Genomic DNA, 22,995 nt, shown 5'->3' with positions numbered 1-22,995 from the left:
GGATGTCCTCACTGTAATCAAACTGCTGAAGTAATGAGATGGTATGCCTAGTATCCTTCAAATAGGACGGAATAGATCTCACAATAGGCTGTAAGTGGAAATTGATATACCATCCATATACGGGAGGTTACCGAATCTATTCCACTGATAATTGGGCGGCCTGGAGGGTGCATGGCATCCTTATGTACTTTAGGCAAGTAAAAGATTATAGGAATCCTTGGAGCAACAGGTACAAGGTAAGTCTTTTCTTTTTTGTCAAGGATACCTAATTGTGATCCGGTATCTATGAGGTCTACCAATGCCTTTTTATATATTATTTTATATATTATTCTGTTGTTGGGTTCTTAGGGAGACGAGCATACGTTTCCGTATCACTCAAAATCGTATTAATTTCACCATGGTAGGCTTCTTTGTCAAGAACTACAATGCCCCCACCCTTATCAGCCGGGCGTATAATGAGATTTTTCCGTTCACAGAGTAATTTCAGGCCCAATTTGATGTTAGGATCTTTATAAGTTATTTTCTTGGGGAGCATCTCTAAGTCTTTTAAAACCAAGTCCTTAAATACCTGAATTGAAGGCGCTGTAGAACCAGGAGGGTTACAAAGGGAAGGGTTCGAAAAACCTGAATGTACAACCAAAGAGGTATTTTCACTTAAAGATGGTCTAGTTGCATTGGAGATAAAATATCTTTGTATATTTAATTTCCTCACATATTTCTGTATGTCTATGAAAGTAGAAAACTTGTTCAGTTGTTTTGGGGGGACATATTTTAATCCTTTTTTTAAAACAACTTTTTCGGATTCAGTAAAAATAGCTGCACCCAAATTGAAAATGCCATCGTTGTTTAGATGCATTTCCTTTTTCTTGGTGCGCAGTCCACCTCTACATCCACGTTTGTGTCGGAGTTTTTGATGTGCCCGATTTGTTCCTTGTAAAAAAAAACCTGAATATGATGGCCCAAGGTGATTTTGGCTGTAGTTATATGGCGATCTATTGTATTGGTAATTTTCCTCTTTGTCCATATAACCATAATGGGACTGGTTTTGCCCTCGTTCTTCTCTTAGGGGTGAAAACCTATTATGAGTGGATATTGGTGTTCTCTGAGGTTGTTGTTGGTAGTAGTAATGATAATCATTACATGTGTGACCACCTCTACCTCGAGGTGATTCGTATCTTACATATTCCCGAGAGTTATCTCTTTTTCCTCTGTTGCCACGGTTACCCCTCCCTCTTCCCCCTTGGGAAAAGCTTTTCCCTGATATCTTTAATTTCTCTGTCAATAATGACCAAACGGGCTCTCTTCTTACCCGATAAAAACAAGATAAAAGAAATCCCTGCCTCGTTGAAAAATCGAAACCATAGATCCAGTTCCAGGTTGCCCTGTTGTGGATGTACATCCCATCTCAGCCCTCTTGGGACCATGTTTTCCTTAGTGTATTGTTCAAGGAATGCACTATCCCATTCGAGGTGTAGTTCTGTGGTCATAAGGTGTTTTAACCTCATTAACAGACCTCCCATTTCGGAATCAGAACTAATAGAAACAAATACTCCTTCTGTGGTAAAAGTGCGATTAGTGCGGTAATCAAAAACATCCATGTTAGGATGTATAGGCAGCAATAAAAAACAGTCAAAAACAGTTGGAAAATATAGGAAAAAATTGTGCCAAATACAAAAACTATATAACAATAGCTGCTAAACACTACAATCTGACAAAAATTGTAATCATGAAATAAAAGTATAAAGTGTAGCGCTGGAAAAGTGAAAAGATTAAATTAACCATCAAATAACACGAAATAGAAATGCAGGTGTAATACTCATGATGTGCTCATGAAATCATTAAAAAACCCTTTGTATATAAAAAAAATGTGTATACATACAGAAAAAAGATATAATGAAATGTGACTCCACATGAGTCGTGAATTCTGTGTAAAAAGTGAATCCACACAAAAATGAAAATAATAAAATTGATAATATAAACCAATATAAATCAATAAAACTGCCCTAAACCACTATGGAAAGTGGAACAAACAATCCTCGTGGGCAAAAATAATCAAAACTAGTGAGCATAAACATCAGATGAAATGGAGGAGGTCTTGTCCACAATACTTATATACGATCTCTGTAAGTATGGTGTGCTACTGAAGATGTCACCCGGGAGTGCCTTCACCAATGGGCAGGGGGAGAAATAAATACTCTTACCCTCCAGAGTGGACCCAACTCACCATACGGTGGTGGATCACCAGCGCATAGTCACACCAAGAATGATAAAGACTGGATCTTTTTGTATTTTTGTATCCGAAATGTACAAAGAGCAGAGAGGATGAATATTGCGTGGTATAGGCAGCTGGTGCTGGCGTACAAACCCGCCGCGTTTCATCTAAGGAGACATCAACTGGGGTGTACGCCAGCCCACTGCCTCCACACTTAAATAAGGGAACTCTTACTGTATGTGTGTCCCACCGTCCAGTGCATTTGCGGTGTCACTTCCGCGATCGGCACACATGCCTCCACACACTTGCGGTGCATGGGCTCCCTTATTCTTCAAACCTGTGGGACCCGAGAATTTGTGGTATCAAGGAAAATAATCATTATTGGTTGGCAACCCTCCTTGACCACCGTTACAAGGGGAAAGTCTTAGAACTCATCCAACCTCGCAAAGGGAGCAGAGGATAAAATATCTTGAGGACACATTAAAGAGCAGTCTATGTAACACCTTTCCAGATTCTGGTTGGTTACAATCTCATGAAAAAGCTAGTTTTGAGGCATCTGTTGGTCAAAGGAGGAGCGATGGAGAAGAGGGTCGTTTCAGTGATGTATTTACATTTTTTTTAGTCCTCAGCGCTCAGGGATGCAAGCTTCAAGATCCCATTGGCAGCATCTGCATCATATGGTGGAAGAATATCTAGGGGTGAAAACAGACAAGGAGAGCTTTCCAGTAGACGATCAACTGGATTCTGGATCATGAGAATAGACCACTGGCCAGAACTTTCCCAGTATGCAATTGAGCCACTGGGCTTCCCTACATCCAGTGTGCTTTACGAACTGGCATTCAGTGCTTCTGGAGGTTTTGTGACAGATAAAAGAACCTGTCTGTCCACAGACTCTGTTGATCAGCTGACAAAATGAATTAGTCCTGGATTAGCAGCAGCTATCAAGCCCCTGATGTCGCTGATTAAGTGTTATTGGGATCTCAAATATTTGCAAGACTGACTAGAATGTCTAGCTTTGTGGGTGTTGATTAAAGATGGGTCAAACACATCCTGTTCAGTTCGCAGCATAACTCCCAAACAGGGGGAACATTTCTGCCCCGAACAGTGAACTCCATGAACTTCCAAACATGAGAAATCAAAAGTGCCAATTTTGAAGTCTTATATGCAAGTCCGGGTACTGCCCTGGGGGACATGTATCAATGCAAAAAAATATTTAAAAAACAAAAATTCTTTCAGGAGCAGTGATGCTCCTTAATAATGCTTTAAGTGCAACAATAAACATTATAAATTCCTTTATATATATTGCCTGGGGGGTCCTCTTAGTCTGCCTGTAAAGTGGCCCATATGTAGCATGTATAGAACATGCTGCAGCAAAAATGGCATTTCTGAAGAAGAGAAAAGAAAACAAGTCAATTCACATTTAAATTGACTCACGGTTGTAATTGCCAGCACCCAGCTATTTAAAGAAGAATAAAGAAAAAAACAGCATGGGGTCCCCTCCCCAGTCCATACTAGGCTTTTTGGGTCTGGTATAGATTTTAAGGGGAATCCCATGCCAACATTTTTAAATAAATGGCGTGGGGTCCCTCCCAGAATCCAGACCGTTATCTGAGCATGCAGCCTGGACAAGAAAGGGGGGGGGGCAAGCTTCTGAAGATGCCCAGTGGGAGGGGCGAAATGCATCAAGCCGGGACAAGAAACCTTAATCTGATGGCTGGAATGCACGCCATTATTCATTATTTACATTCCCAAATAATTTTTATTGCTGTAAGTGCATTTGTTTTTAAACATTCTCAATAAACAAAACAGTATTATGCTATATACATCTCTCTCTCTCTCTCTCTCTCTTCACTGGTATGCCTTGTGTCATCATGATGGAAACATTGTAAGTGGAGGAGAAATAAGGAGATATAATCATCCATTGGTTAATAAATAAATCAAGATTACCAAGCATCAAAATTGGAAGGCAAAAAGTGAGTCACCCGGGGATTCCATATATTCTCAAAGTTGGATATTTTATCTTGAGTTATAGCCTCTGTTTTGGCATGGATCATTGCTTGATTGACTCTATTTTTTGTCTCAGCAATTAAGGACGGGGGTTTACAAGCTTTGGCAATTGTTTGTTTTTCAGCTGTAGTAATCTGTAATAGGTGAATAAAGTGACGAGTGCTTTTGCGCTAATAAGGATCCTCAATGTGTAATAACCTCAACCAAAATAAATACAGTGCAGCAAAACCTAATAATGTTTACATAACATCAAACAGAAATCAATAAAAAGTGGGATCCTGCGCAACGTATCACACAGATGGAATCAGGGTATCACAATGGAGACCAAACTATAATGGTAAGTGATTAATAAATAAATAATATTCAATTAATAAGGAGCTGACAAGCTCAGTGATGAATAAGTCCAATATAAAAGTGCAATAAGATCACTCGAAAGTGAATGCAGATAAAAGTTATAGTAATAGAGTGAAAAAATATGCAAAAAATAAGTCCCAAAATAGATGACATAAAAGGTGCTGTCAGATGGAAACGCTGTTTTAGTTTGTGAATGTAAGCGCAGGTTCTTCTTTATTAAATTATCCCTAAACCTATGGTACTTTACTCTTGGAGTCCCTCCTCTCTTTTGTTCTCTCTTCTATCCATTTGGGTCTGAGTACTGCTGGATTAGCTAAGGAGAAGGTTTACCGGTCTAAAGGAAGGAGTTGCTGGGACTATCCATAGAGGACTGCCAGTGTGGTGTACATGTGATGCCCTTTACTATTGGCCTGGAGGTAAGAGTCCTGTGAGCCCAGTAAGGGACACGTTTTATCATCTGTCAAGTACCAGCACTTATTGAGTGGATATTCAGCTTATTCAGCGTTTCCATCTGACAGCACCTTTTATGTCATCTATTTTGGGACTTATTTTTAGCATATTTTTTCACTCTATTACTATAACTTTTATCTGCATTCACTTTCGAGTGATCTTATTGCACTTTTATATTGGACTTATTCATCACTGAGCTTGTCAGCTCCTTATTAATTTAATATTATTTATTTATTAATCACTTACCATTATAGTTTGGTCTCCATTGTGATACCCCAATTCCATCTGTGTGATACGTTGCGCAGGATCCCACTTTTTATTGAAATCTGTAATAGGTGTTTGAATTGGCGGTAGGAGAGAGTGGCCAGTTTTAAGTTTAAAAGTGCTATTGTAGGATCGGGATTCATAAGGATTTCAAACAGTGTTGAAATCATAAGAAATACATCTTTCCAGAATTTTTTTGCTACTGGGCCATTCCACCAAGTATAGAGTTGTGATCCAAGATCACCACAGCCACGAAAACAAGATGGAGAATAATTTGGAGCATATTTTGTATTTCTAAGGGAACCAAATACCACCATGAGAGTACTTTGTAATTTGTCTCTAAGGCAATTATATTTTGTAAGGATGACTTAGCTGTGATACAAATCTTATCCCAATTGGCTGCTTCCAATGAAAACCCAAGATTCATCTCCCACCTAGCCACATATGATAGTGGGTCTGAGTTGGGTTTAGTAATAAGATGAGTGTAAAGAGTTAAACTAAGTCCCTGAGTGTGTGGGTCACATTTCCATATATTTTCAAATCGCAATAATTTATATAAATTAATTCTTCCTTGTATATAGGGCATAACATTTTTTTTCTTAAATCTAAAGATATCGAAAGAGCTCTGAATTAGGACGTTTGTGACTTTCACTTAAGTCAGGGAAAGTTTTGAATGAAGTAGAGGATGCTAGTTCACAGAGTTGAGTTAGATTAGTGGAGGTCCATGCTTTAAAAGATTTAGGGGGAGACGAAGCAGGATAGAAAAGTGGATTTTTATGAAATTATAAAAGAGGTATATGGGAAGATTGTAGTCCATTTACTAATTTAGAATTTATCCCAAATGGCTAGTGTATGTTTAGTTATAGGATTATTGTTTTTTTTTATGGTCGGAGGAATTAGACCATGCGAGGTTGGTTATTGAAAGTGGGTCGCAATCTATTGATTCCAGCGCAACCCAAATCAGAATTTCACGTTTTGCGTGATATTTAGTGATATTGAGCTGCATTGTAAAACTTGAAAAAGATAAAGACTTTTGGCCAGTATAGCCATCTTTATTATGTTAATTTTACCTATCCAAGCTAATGGTAGAGAGGAATATTGTGTTAGAAGATTAGAGATTTGAAGCAAAATTGGAGGATAACTGGCAGTGAAAATGTCAGAAAGATTGGGTGTGAGAGTTATCCCTAAGTAAAGAAGGCGTAAAGTGGACCATGAGGAAGGGAGGGATGTTTGCTCTTGTTGTAAAATATGAGGAGGTAAAGATATATTGAAGGTTATAGATTTTTGAGAGTTAATAATTAGACCATATACATGGGTAAAGTGATCAAGTTAACTTATAAGATTAGGAGCAGATATGTGAGGGGAGGACATAAAGATTAAGATATTGTCAGCAAATAGGCAAAATTTATGTTGGTGACCAGCTAAATCTAGACATTTAATAGAGGGGTCAGTACGGATTGATTGAGCAAGAGATACAATAAGTAGGGCAAATAAGAGTGGGGAAAGTGGACATGCCTGACGCGTACCCCTACAGATATCAAATAGGTTTGATTTATATCCAGCATATTTAACATAAGCTTTGGGATTTTTGTATAATGAGGAGACCCAGCTAAGAAAATGAGAACCAAGGGCCAGATCCTCAGCCAGCGGCGCAAATTTAGTTCGTCCGAACATATGACATTTAAGTTACGTTGCCCTAAGTTGGTGTCGTAAGTGCCGTATCCACAGCGCATTTGCGTCTAAATTTGCGCCAGCGTAACTTAAATTCCGAGGCGTAAGGCGGGCTTATTGCAAGTGGGAAGGAAGTGGGCGTGCTTCATTGTAATGAGCCGTGACCCCATGCAAATGAGGCGCCGGCCGTACTGCGCATGCGCGCACGAATCTGGACCTCACTGGGCATGTGCAGAACTGGTCTCGGCGCAATCAGTGAGATAGGTAAAAGGCCAAGCGTACTTAGTTTGAGGATCGCCCTGTGTATAAAAAGCCCCACACAAACACACTTCCCTTGCAAAAGTATATCCCATTGTTTCCCTTCCATGAGCAATTTGCTTCTGCTCTGTTTGTTGGTGTGTTGTTAAGTTGTGTTTGTGAGAAAAGTGTTTGAGGAGTTGGAGAGTCTAGTTGGTGTTTGTTTTTGAGAAGTGTATTTAGTTAATTTGTTTGTTAGTGTTTTTGCTGATTGTTTTTTGGTGCTTGTTTTTTTTTTTTTTTGTGCGTGTTTGTTTTGGAATTTATATATTTTTTTTTTTTTTCACAATCAAGGTTTATTGAAGCAAAAGTATGATTGTACAGAAATTAGGATATAATAACATACTTATATAGCATAAACAGTTGTATACATTTGGGGTTGATATATAAATGAGCATATATCTGATATGGAAAATTATATAATCTTATTTGATATGGCATAAGGGAAAGGAAGGGAAGAGAGAAGGTGGGGAGTGGAGGGGTGGGGAAGGAAAAAAGTAGGGAGGGTAAGGGAGGGAGAGGGGAGGGGCGGGTGGGGGGGATTTGGTCTGGAGGCATGAAGAAACGGCGATTTGTCTGGAGGGTGTGGGCTGAAGGCTTGAGAGGAGTATCATTAGACAATGTCATGGGGAAATAGTCACCCCTGTAAGGGGTATAAATCGTAAAAGTAAAGTATAAGGTTATTGAGTGTTAGACCCATGGGATGGTAAATCAATGAGAGGAAAGGGACTTATATTCTTTTGAGAGAGTGAATGTAACCCAAGGCGACCAATTTTCAATGAAGGTGGAGCTGTATTCGTTTTTCATTGCAACTAGTTCCTCCATTTTGTAAATATAGCTCACCTTTTCTAACCAATCTCTGACTCCTGGGGCCCTGTCTGTTTTCCAGAACAGGGGGATCAATGACTTTGCCGCTGTGAGCAGGTGCCTCGTTAATGATTTTTTATACCTCCGTATGGAGAAGGAATTGACATGGAGTAGGCAGGCTGCAGCATCCAAAGTGATTGTAGTTTCAGTTATGTGCTTGATCCAGGTAGAAACTTCTTCCCAGAAAGTGCGAATTTGGGGGCATTCCCACCAAATGTGCAGGAATGTGCCCAAGTCTGATTTACAGCGCCAGCAGGTGTCAGGGATCGTCGGTGACCATTTGTGGGCTTTCACAGGGGTAATATACCATTGCGTAAGTACTTTATAAGAAGTTTCTTGATGTTTGGTACTTAGTGAACATTTATGTGCAAATATGCAGGCTCTTTCCCATTGATGTTCGTTAAATTGCCGGCCTAGGTCACCTTCCCATCTCTCCTTGTGTTTGGTAGCTTCTGCGGAGTCATGGGCGACTAGCCATTTGTATGCCAAGGAGGTGGTTTTGAGTACTGGCGACCTCCTACGGCAGATGTCTTCCATGGGTGTCAGGTTTTGAGAGAAGGAAGTTTTATGTTTGCTATTTACTAGTAAGTCCTTAAGTTGTATGTAGAACCAGGGGTTTATATTTGTGTCGCCAAATTCGGTCCTAAGAGATGTCAGGGTTTTGATCGCACTGCCAGACATACAGTGTGTGACTAGGAATTTTTTGGAGGGTTTAGGGAGTGGTAGGGACTTTTGGTTCTGTCCTGGGGGGAAGTCTGGGTTTCCGGTGATCGGTGTCAAAGGGCCTGGAATTGTGGCTAGGTTGTAGGGTCCAGCTAATTTGTGCCATATTTTTAGCGTGTTGGCTATGAGCAGATTGGTGGAATTTTTAGAGGATTTGGAATGAAGGGTCCAGGGGTAGTACAGAAGGGAGCATGAGGAGTATGATAGTTCCAGTTGTACCCAGTCTTTATTAGGGCCGTTACAGTGCCAATCTATTATCCTTGTAATGTGGGAGGCGTAGTGGTATTTTTTGTAATCTGGTAAGCCCAGGCCGCCTCTATTTTTGGGGAGTTTGAGAATTTTCATTGAGATTCTGGATTTTCTATGTGACCAGAGGAATCCCCTCTGCACCGATTGGAGTTTGGAGAAGAAGGAATTCGGTATGTGGATTGGGAGGGCGTTGAAGAGATATAATAGTCTTGGGAGAACTACCATCTTTAAGATGGCAGCCCTACCGAACCAGGAGAAAAATCCGGAGTTCCATCTCCTGAGGTCTCCTGAGATCGAGCTTAGCAAGGGTACAAAGTTAGTTTGAAATAGAGAGCTTAGGTCAGGGGTGAGTCTGATTCCCAGGTACTTCAGGGACTCTTTTTCCCATTTGAATTTAAAATTCTCCTTAAGTAGTTTAAGTTTATCAGGTGGTAGTGTAAGGTTGAGCGCTTCAGATTTGGCCGGGTTAATCTTGAAGTTTGATATGAAACCGAATGTTTTGAATATTTTAGATAAATTAGGCATGGAAATGTGTGGCTGGGTAATAAAGAATAAAAGGTCATCGGCATAGGCCGCTAGTTTGAATTCCCTATCTTTAACCGTGAAACCCTTGATGTCTGGGGATAAGTTTATAGTCCTGATGAGTGGTTCTGGTGACAAAATAAAAAGTAAAGGGGACAGGGGGCAGCCCTGTCGGGTGCCATTGCGAATATTAATAGGGTCAGATAAGGTGGAATTGATCTTAATTCGTGCAGTCGGGTTTTGATAGAGGGCCTTAATCCAACCCGTGACATTTCCCCTGAGACCAATGTGGGAACACACTGCAAAAAGGTAGTCCCATGATATCCTATCGAAGGCCTTCTCCGCGTCTGTGGACAGGAGAAGGCCCTCGATTTTGGAGATGTTAGCGTGATGGACTAGGTTCAGTGACTTGGTTATGTTGTCCCTGGCCTCCCTACCAGGCATAAAGCCTACTTGCTCAGGGCCAATGATTTTCGATAGGAGGGGTTTAATCCTATTTGCTAGAATTTTTGCCAGGATTTTTATATCCAGATTTAGGAGGGAGATGGGCCTGTAATTTGCGTAGTCTGTGTGGTCTTTATCCGGCTTTGGGACTACGGCAATGTGGGCCGAAAGTAAGGAGTTGGAGTCATGTGGTTGTTGTGCAAGGTGATTAAGGGCTTTAAGTAGTGGGTCAGTGAGGATAAGGGAGAATGTTTTGTAGTATTGAGACGTGTAACCGTCAGGACCAGGGCTTTTCCCTGCTTTCAGTTCTTTGATTGTCTTTTGGACTTCATTAGCTGTGATGGGCTCGTTTAGGATGGAGACCTCCTCTGAAGGAAGTGTTGGGAGTTTGCTGTCCGTCAAGAATTTAAGAATCATTTCTTCCTTGGAAGAGTGTATGTAGTGTGGTTTGTGTTGTGGTGGGAGATCATATAAGCCTGCGTAGAAGTCATGGAAAATTGAAGCTATTTTCTCCGAGGAATGTTCCAGGGTGCCTGAGCTATTTCGAATTGAGTAGATTTGGTTTGCTAAAGTAGCATCTCTAAGGGCCCTGGCGAGTTGTTTCCCTCCTTTGTCACCTTTTTCATAAAATATGTTCCTTTTGAAAAATAGGGATTTTTGAGTTTGGAAGTTCAATAGTTGTGTGAGGGATTTTCTATGTCTGGTCAGGTCAGCCATTACTCCTTCCGAGAGTGATTTCTTGTGTAGTGTCTCGAGTTTGGCAATGGTATTTGAGAGTCGAGTGATCTCCTCTGCTCTCTCCCTTTTCCGTCTCGCGCCCCATTTAATTAACACTCCTCTCACAACACTTTTGTGTGCCTCCCAGTTATTGAGCGGGTTGGTGTCAGAGTCCTTGTTTAGACTAAAGTATGTTTGAATAGATTCTCGAATGCTGTCATGGACAGTTGGGTCAGTCAACAAGGATGCATTGAGTCTCCAGTTGAACGGGAATTTCTGTTTGGAACCCAGGGATAATGTCACAGCTACTGGGGCGTGGTCTGAGAGTGCAATGATGCCTATGTCCGCCTTTGACAACTCGGTTAGGTTCCTTTGGGAGATAAAAATCAGGTCTAACCTGGAATATTTTTTGTGGGGAGGGGAGAAAAAGGAAAAATCCTTGTCCGTGGGGTGTAGGAGTCTCCAGGTGTCCACTAGTTTAAGTGATTCTAGTAGAGTCTTAATCCTCCTCAGTGATTTATACGGGACATGGGAGTGGCCATTGGAGGTATCATGCGAGGGGGTAAGGGGGATGTTGAAATCCCCACCTAGGATGATACAGCCTTCTGCAAACCATTTCAATTCTGATACAATTTTGGTGCAAAATGTGATGTGTGCGGAGTTTGGAAAATATACGTTTGCTAACGTGACCGGGGTCCCTGCCCATGAGCCTTTCAGGAAAATATATCGGCCGTCTGGGTCGGCTAATTGACCGGTTAGTTCAAAGGGGGCATGTTTGCTCAGAAGGATAGAAACTCCTTTGGTTTTTGCTAGGGGATTTGTTGCGTGGTATACTTTAGTGAAGAAGTTGTCAGTGAGTTTAGGGGTGTTTGGTCCTTTGAAATGCGTTTCTTGTAGGAAAGTTACTAAGGGGTTCACCTTTTTAAGTTCTCGTAGGAGTTTTGTTCGTTTCTCGGGGATGTTGAGGCCGTTTATATTATGTGAGATCACCGTCGGCGATCTGCCTAAGTGAGAGTATGACATGTTGGGGTAGGGGGGTGTAGACGTTGTAGTCAGTTAGCAGTAAGAGTGGCCAAAAAGGGAGTTGGGGGGATGAGTGGGAGGGGAGTGGGGGGGGGTGGGGAGGGGGGGCTGTGTGGAAGGTAGAGGTGGAGGGGAATGAAAGAGGGGGGAGTACGTGTAGGACAAGACCTTATTCTGGATATCGCTTATAGAAGCGCAGAGATAACAGGTGTTACAAAGTGAACACCTCTGGTGTCTCTAGGGGGGGAAAGTGGGAGGTGTCAAGGTGGATGGGTGTGGGTCAATATAGACTACTATTACATGTAGCAAGGAACATTAGGTACCAGGGAGAACATTTGAAAAAAGATATTAAAGCATACATGAGTTACAACCTGAAATGGTTATGTGAGTTAAAACGTTTGTAAATAACATTAGGAACTAAAACATGAATAACATTTCCCCACGAGTCTGCAGATGGGAAATTGCCCTATGTCTGCTGCTGGGAAAAAAGGGCAACTAGAGTCAGGGATAGAATCACTACCCCTGGGTCTCTATTCCCAGAGAACCCTGTATTAAATTTTTTCGTCTGTTCCCTCGGTGGGTAAGCAGTGGTAGATCTATAAAGTCCATACAGCAATTATGAGGATTGCCAGGGTAGCCAGATTACTTTAACTGTACAAACAAAATATCTCCCATTTAAGCGTGGACCCTCTAACTCTAGAGTGGGACATTAGTGGTTATGTCTGATATGGAATTAAAATAGTTGGCTGGCTCCGGGCCGAAGTCTCGGCGCCAACCAAGACAGACTATAACCCGTACAGTGCAGGGACCGTGCTCTAGAAGAAAGTCTAGTAGTACAGGTGTAGGTTAGGCGTGTCCCGGGTACTATACCAGGCATTGTTTATCCGGTGTCCATCAACGTTGACTGCAGAGGATCATGTTCAGTCAGAAGGGGTTGATGACTTCCTGAAGTGGCATGGAACAGCAGGTAGAGGGTCTGTTAAAGGGCGATAACTCAGAACAGAAAAAGTACATGCTGAACTAAGTAAGCCATAATTAAATAGGAACCATTCAAAACAGTAATCACATTTCTGATCCATAAGAGAACATAAGGGTGCAAATACTTCTAACTTGGAGGTTATAGTGTAAAATTGACCTCCCTTTAGACAGCCCTTAACCTGAGAGAAAGGATCGTGCCAAAAGTTTTAGCTTGATCGAGTCTGTGCTGTCCTGTGCTTGGCAGCGCGCGTCGGTCGTAAGGGATAGGTATTTTGCTTGTTTAGGAACCATCAAAAATTTACTCTAAATTCTGCATGTATATATAAATCCTCTGCGGTGAAGTGAGTTCCAGTTATAACCATAGGAGGGAGGTAATAGAGCATCTGGAGTAAGATACTTAAAACGAGGGCTGGACTCGGCAAGCTGGCAATCAAATATCTTTCAGTTTGTATGGAAGTCTAAAGTAGAGACTATCATGTAGAGTATGTGTTACCAGCAGGTCACTGCTCTCAAGTGGAGGGAGACAGAACAGTCTTCCGTGGACAACATGGGGTTCTAAAGATTCAATTGTAAGCGTTGAGTAGATTTAGAAAAAATTAAGTAAAAATAAAAGAAAAATAAAACACAAAGGCATATCCGTGTAACTAAGATGGACGACATCGTGGGGAAGTCAGGAAAAAGAAAGAGTCAAATCGTGATCTAGGTGTTGACTGACCTTCTATCACATCTTAGGGCTCTTAGCAGCCGGGGAGTTGTATTCATTCCAGCCCGCGTTCCTTCTGGAGGCTCCCTGTCTGTAGGGAGATTTAGCAGGGGATGGGCCCTGTTTGGGTGGATGATTATTAATTTCTGGCGGTAGACGAAAGTCCATGTACCAGTCAGGCAAGTCGACCGGGGCGATTTGCAGGCCTTCACAGAATTTCAGGAGTTCATCCGGTGTTCTGAGCATGTGTTGCCTGCCATTGTATGTGGTTTGCAGCGCGAATGGGAATTTCCAGCGGTATGTGATTCCCTTCCCCCTCAGAACTTCTAGTAGCGGGCGCAAGGCTCTTCTATTCTTTAGAGTTATAAAGGACAGGTCCTGAAAAAGTTGGATCGGGGCTTCATTAAAAGCGATCTGATCATTCTGCCGCGCTTTCTGTAGTATATCCTCCTTTAGGGTGTAGTTTGGGAGGCAGCAGATAATGTCCCTCGGGGGGTTATCATCAGGGGCTTTGGGCTTGAGGGCTCTGTGAGCCCTGTCGAATTCAATGGGCGAGGCTTCAGGCCTATCCATGAGGTTGTTGAAAATGGAGGTGAGGGTGGGTTTAATCTGATCAGGGGTGATGGACTCGGGGACCCCTCTCACCCTAATATTGTTTCTTCTTCCCCTATTGTCCAAATCCTCTAATTGTCTGTTCATATTTATGAGGTGAGATGAGTGGGTCGTCGCTATGTCGTCCAGCCTGATCAGGGCCCTGTCTCTCCTTTTGTCTGCTCTGTCGTGTACCGCCATTTGCTCCGAGAGCCTCATTAATTCTGACTTGATGTCTGTGATGGCTAGTGCAAAAGAGTTCTTTATGTCGGCTGCGATGTCAGTCATAATAGCGTAATTCAACGGGTGGTCGTTGGGTATATTACCTCTCGATGAGGACTCAGAGGCTGGGAGCGATAGCTCATCGTCCTCTCTGTCGTCTCCACGTTCCGGGCTCCGAGACGGCGCCATCTTGGGACTCTTGCCAGCACCGCTGTAGCTGAATCTCACCAAGTTAGCTGACGATAGCTTGCTTTTTGGGGTGCCCATCGATCGCAGTGATCGGTTGTGATGTCCCTTCCTTATCGGTGTGGGCATTTTCCAGCAGGTAAGCAGGTTGTAACTTTGCTTTATCTCCCTGGATGTCGGAGCTCCTCTACTCTGCGGCCATCCACTCTGCGCGCCAAGCCACGCCCCAATTTATATTAGCTGTGTCCTTGTGTGTTTAGATTGTTGTCAGTTTTTTGGGGTGTATATTTTTGTCTGGTTTTTGGTTGTGTATTCTTGATTGTTTGTCGGGTGTGTTTCTTGTTGCTGGGTGGTGTATGTGATGGCCCCCAAACGCAGGAAGCTTAATTTCACCCTGGGAGAGAAGCAAATTCTTGCTCGGGGCATTGTGAAATATGGGCGATTTCTGCATGGCCCTGAGAGCCAGAACACCACCCCGGCCAGGAGGAGGCAGCTTATTCAAAGGATCACGGACCAGATCAATGCGGCGGGGGGGGGGGAGACCAGGACCCCCGCTGGCATACAGAAAAAAATTAATGATCTGAGGAGCGTCGTCCGGAATAAGATGGCAAGGATCGACGCCCATACCAGGGGCACTGGAGGAGGGGGACCCTGCCCAGTCAGACTGACGGAGGAGGAATGGGCAGTGGCCCAGTGTTTCCACCCACAGCAGGTGGTGGGCCTGCCTGGCTATACGTCAGATGTTCCTAGGAGGACAGGTAAGTTTTTTTTTGTGCTCTCTGTTGATTAGCATGTGTGGGTGTGGGAAGGGAAGATGTGCCAAGTGTGTGGATCCTCAAACCTGTGATTGTTTTGTGTCCTCCACAGATGGCCAGGAGGTTGCAGGCCAGGAGGTTGCAGGCCCATCGGGCCAGGCTGCTGCACCACCCCCAAGACAGGCTGATGATGAGTCCCAAGAAGGGCAGGATTCCCCAGGGGAGGGGATTGGCCAAACCTCCCCTCATGAGGAGGTTGAGGGGGAGGAGGTTGAGGGGGAGGAGGTTGAGGGGGAGGAGGATGAGGGGGAGGAGGATGAGGGGGAGGAGGACGAAAATATGCAGATTGGCCGGGAAGTCCTCCTGGCCACTGATATGATGACCTTTGAGTCTTCCCCTGAGGCTACCCCTGAGGCTGGCACCAGTCAGGCCACCATCAGGGGTAGCCCCTCCCACTTCTCCCCCAACAGGCCTCCAGTCACAAGGGTCACTCTCTCCCCTCCTCCAGGCCCGCAAGACTCAGCGGCAGCCAGGAGGCCGACCCAGGAGACCGTGGCTGTGGGCGAGCGTCTGTCGGCCAGTGTGGTGAAGGACAATGCCTGGCAGACCCGCACTCTAGGGAAAATGCTACAAAAACTTACCCAGATGGAGCACAGCCAGGGTGAAATGATGGAGGCACTCGGTGATGTGGCCACCAACTCAACGGCGGTCATTACATGCTTGAACGACCTACAGACCGCCACAACACGCATGGCCCATGAGCTGAGTGCCCTGACCCAGGCTGTGCAGGACAATACTAGGTCTGGCCAGGCCAATGCGGCTGCCCTCACTGCCTGTCTCACTAGAATTGCAGGGGCCATGGAGGGCAGGCCAGCAGGGGCGGCTCCTCCTTCACCAGCTCACCCCCCCAGGAGGCTCCACCTTCCCCAGCTCACCCACCCCAGGAGGCTCCTCCTTCCCCAGCTCACCCCCCCCAGGAGGCTCCTCCTTCCCCAGCTCACCCCCCCCCCAATGGACATCCTCTGCGATGGCGTGGCCGTGGCCGTGCCCGTGGCCGTGCCCCTGCCCGTGCCCCTGCCCAGCCAAGGCGTAGCAATCGCCGCCGCTAATTAATTAGCAGGGATACTTTTGTTTTGTTGTTTATGGTATTTTTTTTTATTTTTTATTATTTAATTTGGTCTTCTGTACTTATGATTTGGTTTATGTGTGTGAATGATGTGTGAATGTGGGGGGGTGGCATTCCTGATAAATTAAGGGTGTCACCCTCAGTTTTGGTGGAGTAGGGATCCCCAGGACCAGGGAGAAGTGCAATCCCAGGTTCCTGAATGGTGTATGAATGCACAGTGACATAATTGGAGCCGTGGCGTGGCGTTACTGCTCCCAAGTCCCAAAGGGGGGGGGGGACTTGGATCTAATCCAATTCGATGTGCATGTGATGTGTCTGTGCTAGGGACCACAGTGGTGTGCATTCATGCATTCTCATTGTGACTTTATTCATGTGCATTTACAGGGAAAAGATACATTCTTATTGTGACATTATTCATGTACGTTTACTGGTAAAAAATGCCTTCTGCGAGGCGTCTCCTGGCTGCTGTGCCCTCAGCAGACCGGGTAGAGTTGGTTGGGGGGGTATTGCCTGGGTCGGGGGTCAGGTCAGCACATAAGTCAATATGCAGTCCCCTTCTCATGGCAAAGTTGTGGAGTATACAACATGCCCCAATTATTTGGCACACAAAGTCTGGGGAATACAGCAGTGTACCCCCAGACTTATCCAGGCATCTGAAGCGGGACTTCATAAGCCCAAATGTACGTTCAACCACTCCCCGGGTACGTATGTGCGCCTGGTTGTAGCGTTGCTCTCCTGGGGTTTGGGGGTTCCTGAATGGGGTCATCATGTGAGGTCCAAGGGCATATCCAGAGTCACCTGTAAGGGAAAAGACAGGAGGATATTAGTCATGCATGTGCCCCTTGTGATGTCTGCATCATGGGGGGGGGACATACCTGACACACATGTCACTCACCAATCAGCCAGCTGTCTCCATACATGTTCTGTTCCAAATCTCTGGAGATCTGGGTCTGCCGGAAAATATAACTGTCATGGCAGGATCCCGGAAATTTAGCACAGACGTGCCAGATGAGGCCATGGGCATCTACGATCACCTGCACATTTATGGAATGCCAGCCTTTACGATTCGGGAACATGTGCTCAGTATCATGGGGGGGTTGTAGTGCCACATGGGTACAATCAATGGCCCCGATGGTGCGTGGGAATCTGGCAATGTGATAGAAGTCTGTCATGGTCTTCAATCGCTGGTCCTCCTGGGTGGGTTTTTGAAATTGATTTCCCATGCGCCGCAGGATTGCAGGGACTACTTGGTGCACACACCTGCTCATGGAGGATTGTGCCATCCCAGCCACACCTCCACTTGTGCGTTGGAAAGAGCCAGTGGCAAGAAAATACAGTGTTGCCAGTACTTTGATGAGTGGCTGCAGTGCATGGGAGCGTTGTGTTGGGCTGGTGAGATCATCCTGAAGGATTGTGGTTAATTCCAGGATGGCTTCACGGTTGAATCTGAAGTTGCGGAATACCTCAGAAGCAGGCATGCCAAACACATCTTAGCGTGGGCGGTATACCCTCTCCTGTGCCCTCCTCCTCCTCCTCCGTTCCCTCCACCTTCTTTGCGCCTCTAAAGACACTAATGCAGCTAGGATCATGGATGGCCCTGGCATGTTGGCAGACAGATTGTAGTCCTACAAGTGTGTGTGTGCTGAGCTCTTCCTCAATGGTGTTGCTTCAGCAGACATTTACACGGCATGTGTAAAATTAGGGCTGCTTTTATAAAGTGTAAATTCCCTCCGGGAAACTAACAGGTGCGCACAGGGCGTAATCTACGGCGCACACAGTTAATTCTGTGGATCGTCCTATCTGCCTCATTTGCCTATCAAAAAAAGCGGCGTGCCTAGCGTAATTTGCGCCCGAGAATGCGCCGGTGTAATTATTTTAGGTAGGACGGAAAAGCCGGAATTTCAGGCGCTTCTCGTTTTGAGGATCAAGTGCAAAGATACGCGCCGTGTAAATTTAGAAATCTCGAGTTAAGTCGGCGTATCTCTTCTGAGGATCTGTCCCCAAATCCCCAACTCTGCAGGACAAAATGTAGGTAATGCCACAAAAATATATCAAATGCTTTTTTGATATCTAAAGTTAAGAGACAAATAATCGGTATTTGTCGTGATTTAGTTGCTTGAATTAGTAAAGTAGTACAGCGTACATTATCTGTAGCTTGGCGCTGTGGGATACTATTTAAGTGGGTCGCTTAGACTTTCGCTAGTAACTTAATGTCAAAGTTGAGTAATGATATGGTCTATAGAACAAGATGTATCATCTGACTGAGATTTGGGGATCATTGAAATTATAGCCGTTAATGTTTTGGGGCGAAAGGATTGATCGTTAATGAGAGGATTAAATGCGTCTGTTAACATTGGAGCAAGGATATGAGAAAATGTCTTATAGCATAGGGCAGAGAAGCCACCCGAGCCTGGAAGTTTATTTGGTTTAAGAGAGTTAATTGCTAATTTAATTTCAATAGCTGTAATAGGGCTTTCAAGACAATCGCGTTGGGCTAAAGGAAAAGTAGGAAGTTCGATTTGTGAAATAAATTGTTTTTAGTTAGTCCAAGTACTTATAGAATCACCCATTATCCTAGGCACCTAATCCCAGCATTGAAATTGTAGAGGAAAAAAGGAAGGGGATATATTACGGTGCGATTGATAATGCACTAATGATGAGAAAGAGCGTATCTTAAAAAAATACAAAAATATTTTATTAAATACACAATATATTAAAATTTGTGATCCAATCAGGGTCATAAATTGTAGTAGTCATCAAATTACAAAGTTACAGTTTAAAGCATACAGAAATCGCATATTCCCGACATGTTTCGCGATAACATGTCGGGAATATGCGATTTCTGTATGCTTTAAACTGCAACTTTGTAATTTGATGACCACTACAATTTATGACCCTGATTGGATCACACATTTTAATATATTGTGTATTTAATAAAAAAAATTGAAATTTTTTAAGATACGCTCTTTCTCATCATTACTGCATTATCAATTGCACCGTAATATATATCCCCTTCCCTTTTTCCTCTACAATTTCAATGCTTGTGAAATAAATGATTCTGCTAAAGTTTGATCAAAAGGTCCTTCCTTTTTATATAAGGAGGTAAGATGTTTTTGAAAGGTGTGGGGGATCTTTACTGGATTACTAGCAGGCTGTGGGTCCTGCTGGGAGGTGCCCGCGGACCTGTGATTCCTGCTGCCCACTGATCTTTGGGTCCTGCTGGCCACTGGCCATGGCATGTGGGTCCTGCTGGCCACAGGCCTGGAGGCTCTCCTGTCCACTGACCTGTGGGTCCTGCTGGTCTGTGGATCCTGCTGAGAGCTGACCTGTGGGTCCTGCTGGGAGATGACCATGGCCTGTGGGTCCTGCTGGCCATTGGCCTGTGGGTCCTGCTGGCCATTGGCCAGTGGGTCCTGCTGGGAGCTGGCCATAGTCTGTGGGTTCTGCTGGCCACTGAGCTATGGGTCCTGCTGGGAGCTGACCATGGCCTGTGGGTCCTGCTGTCGGCTGGCCTTTGGATCCTGCTGGGAGCCGACCACGGCCTATGAGTCCTGCTGGCCATGGCCAGCCCCCAGAAGGACCCACATGTCAGTGGCCAGCAGAACCTACAGACAAGCAGCCAGCAGGACCCACGGGTCAGTGGCCAGCAGAACTTACAGGTCAGCAGCTTTGTTTCCTAATAATTATCACAACTATATGGGATGGGATTAGTGCCAGCAGCTGAATATACAGCATTTTTACAAAGGTTATTTAAGTGAATAATAATAATAATAGCTCGCAAGGCTTCACTCACAGTTTGTAAAAGGAATATAATGGTGTAGGCTACAAATAAAATGTGACAGGATCAGTACAGATAAAACACAACATAAATTGTATAATATCATTCACCTTCAATGGTCAAATGTGACACTAAAAGTATCTCTCTGACTTCTACTGGTTTAACCGTTAAACAAATTGTATAATTAGGAGAAGAAAGGGTAAAATTAAACCTTAGAAATGTTGTATTATTTAAGTAATAGAAGCTATATTATAATTGTGGAAAAAGTAACCCACAGACACATGCTTGCAATGTCTGTGAAAATTAGGGGATTTAGTTCCCTCTAGTCGTATTTCCTTTCACCTAATTGTAGGTTGGGGAGGGCTTAAAGTATTGATATTAAAGGAAACAGAAAGTGTGTGCGTCTGCAAAACTGATTTTTATTCAGTCGACCGTCGACTAGTCTGGCCATGGTTTAAAGCTTAGATGCTTACAAAGGCTGTGATTGTGAATATTTCAAAGAATTGCAAGTTTAAAAACTTTGTATTAAACAATTGGGTTTTATAACATATCATATCAATGTATAAACGAGTATTCAGCAAAGTAGCATCAAATGCAAATGGGTCCCTCTGTGATTTAACTTAGTCCCTGCAATGTGGATGAAGAGTATTAGAGATGAGAGAATGTCCTAAATTCCATTCTGATGATAATTCACCCCATTTGCTCTCTCAACCTGATTTTTGGAAAGATAATCTAAACTGTCTGGGTTTATGTAGTGTTACAATTTTTTTTCCTTAAAAAGCAGATATGTTATACTGTGTTCTCATAAAATTTCACCTTTGAGCTAAATATCCATCAGTAATGTACCTGTACTACCTTTTCATGTTTTTGACAGCAGCATCATCATCACATTGGACATAAAAATGATAAAGAAATAAAATAAAACAGAAAATTATTCTTTATTGTACATTCTGAGGTTTGGAAGCACTATAGTACAGCACCATCAGTGCCATTAGCATTTTGTATCAGGCAGGAAGGATGATGAATAACTAAAATAATTATTTTATAGAATCTTACAGCTTGGAGCAGTGCTATAGCTAAATATTAAAAGTATTTGTAAAGCCAAATCTTATTTTTTTTCAGTTTTGGATAGATTTTTTTTTTGCTGTTTTGTGTGTCCTTCAGGGAGATGTCCTTTCACTTCCGGTCCAGAAACATGGGAAGTAAGAGGAGATTTGTCCGAACTGAGAATATACCCCCTCTTAAGCCTCATACACACAACTGGTTTTCTTAGCAGGAAAACTGCCAGGAGAACATTTGGCCGGCAATCCCGACCATGTGTGTGCTCTCTAGCAGTTTTCCCGACAGGAAAACTGCCTGGGAAAAATAGAGAACCTGCACTCTATTTTCCCATCGGGATTCCCGGCAGTGTTTTCTGCCGAGAAAACCGGTCGTCTGTATGCTTACCTGTCCGAGGTAAACCCGAGCATGCTCGATAAGACTTTGACACATGCGCGGTAGCATACAAGGTTAGTGTGGGGTGTAGCAAGATGGCGACAGCATCGAATGTGACGAGCGTCGGCTCATCATTGTCGATGACGTCACCGCGTTCTTGACATTTAGATGGCGGCTTTGCAAGGCACGCTTGCCAGCAATCCCGTCAGGAAAACCAATGTTTTTTTCCTGACGCGATTCCCAGCCATGTGTACAGGACTTTAGAGTGTTTTCACTCAGGTTTCCCCTACCCTCTGTTCCTATGACAACTCAAAAATTTTGGATTTCACTTTCTATATTAGTGAAAGTGGCCACCAGTCCAATAGTCAGGGTAACATAGAGTGGTTCTATCCTTTACTCAATCTATCTAAATTTAAAAATAAAAATAAATAAATAATATTTTAGCCATTACATACACTTTCAGGATTTCTAATATTAGACCAGGCACATATACAGTAGCGTTAATAAAGTAGATTTTTTTATGGGGTGCAGCAGCAACATGGCAAATTATCAAGAACTTTCCATCATTGACTAAGCAGGGAATTTAAAGATGAATTATTGTTTTGTACAGCTTATTGAAGAGATGAGCATTATAAAACAGCCATAGTTTGCTATTGACAAAGTCAGAAAAAAAAATCTGCTTTGAGCTCTTCAATGCCCTGACATGTGGTACACATTACTAGCTTAAAGGCTTAACCACCAAGCAGAATTAAATGAGTTAATCAACTTAGGCAGCATTTCCACATAATTTCCACTACACAGATCTTCTCTCTCCCACAGAAACTTTGTGTTCATCTCCACAAATTAATAACTGCTTACAAGATAACCATCCCACAGTTTATTCCTGCAAATTAACATTATCTGGTTTCCCCAAGGTTTGAAAGAGACTCTCTGTTAAAGCAGTTGCTTCCTTTAAAAAAAGGTTAACCACTGCAGAAGCTTTCTTAGACCAGCTCCTCAGGAAACTAGGGATAGGTCGAACACCCCCTGGTTCAGTTCGCACCAAAACATGCGAACAGGCAAAACATAAATTTGAACACGCAAACACCGTTAAAGTCTATGGGACACAGACATGAAAAGTCAAACGTGCTCATTTTAAATATGCAAGTTATTGTATTAAGTGTTTGGGGGACCCGGGTCCTGCCCCAGGGGACATGTATCAATGCCATTTTTTTTTAAAAACATCAGTTTTTTCGGGAGCAGTGATTTTAATAATGCTTAAAGTGAAACAATAAAAGTGAAATATTCCTTTAAATTTCGTACCTGGGGGGTGACTATAGTATTCCTGTAAAGTAGCGCATGTTTCCTGTGTTTAGAACTATCCTTGCACAAAATGTAATTTCTAATGGAAAAAAGTCATTTAAATCTACTTGCGGCTATTCA

This window comes from Rana temporaria, chromosome 6 (assembly GCF_905171775.1).
Source record: "Rana temporaria chromosome 6, aRanTem1.1, whole genome shotgun sequence".
Taxonomy (NCBI): Eukaryota; Metazoa; Chordata; class Amphibia; order Anura; family Ranidae; genus Rana; species Rana temporaria.
This window is presented reverse-complemented; position numbering follows the sequence as displayed.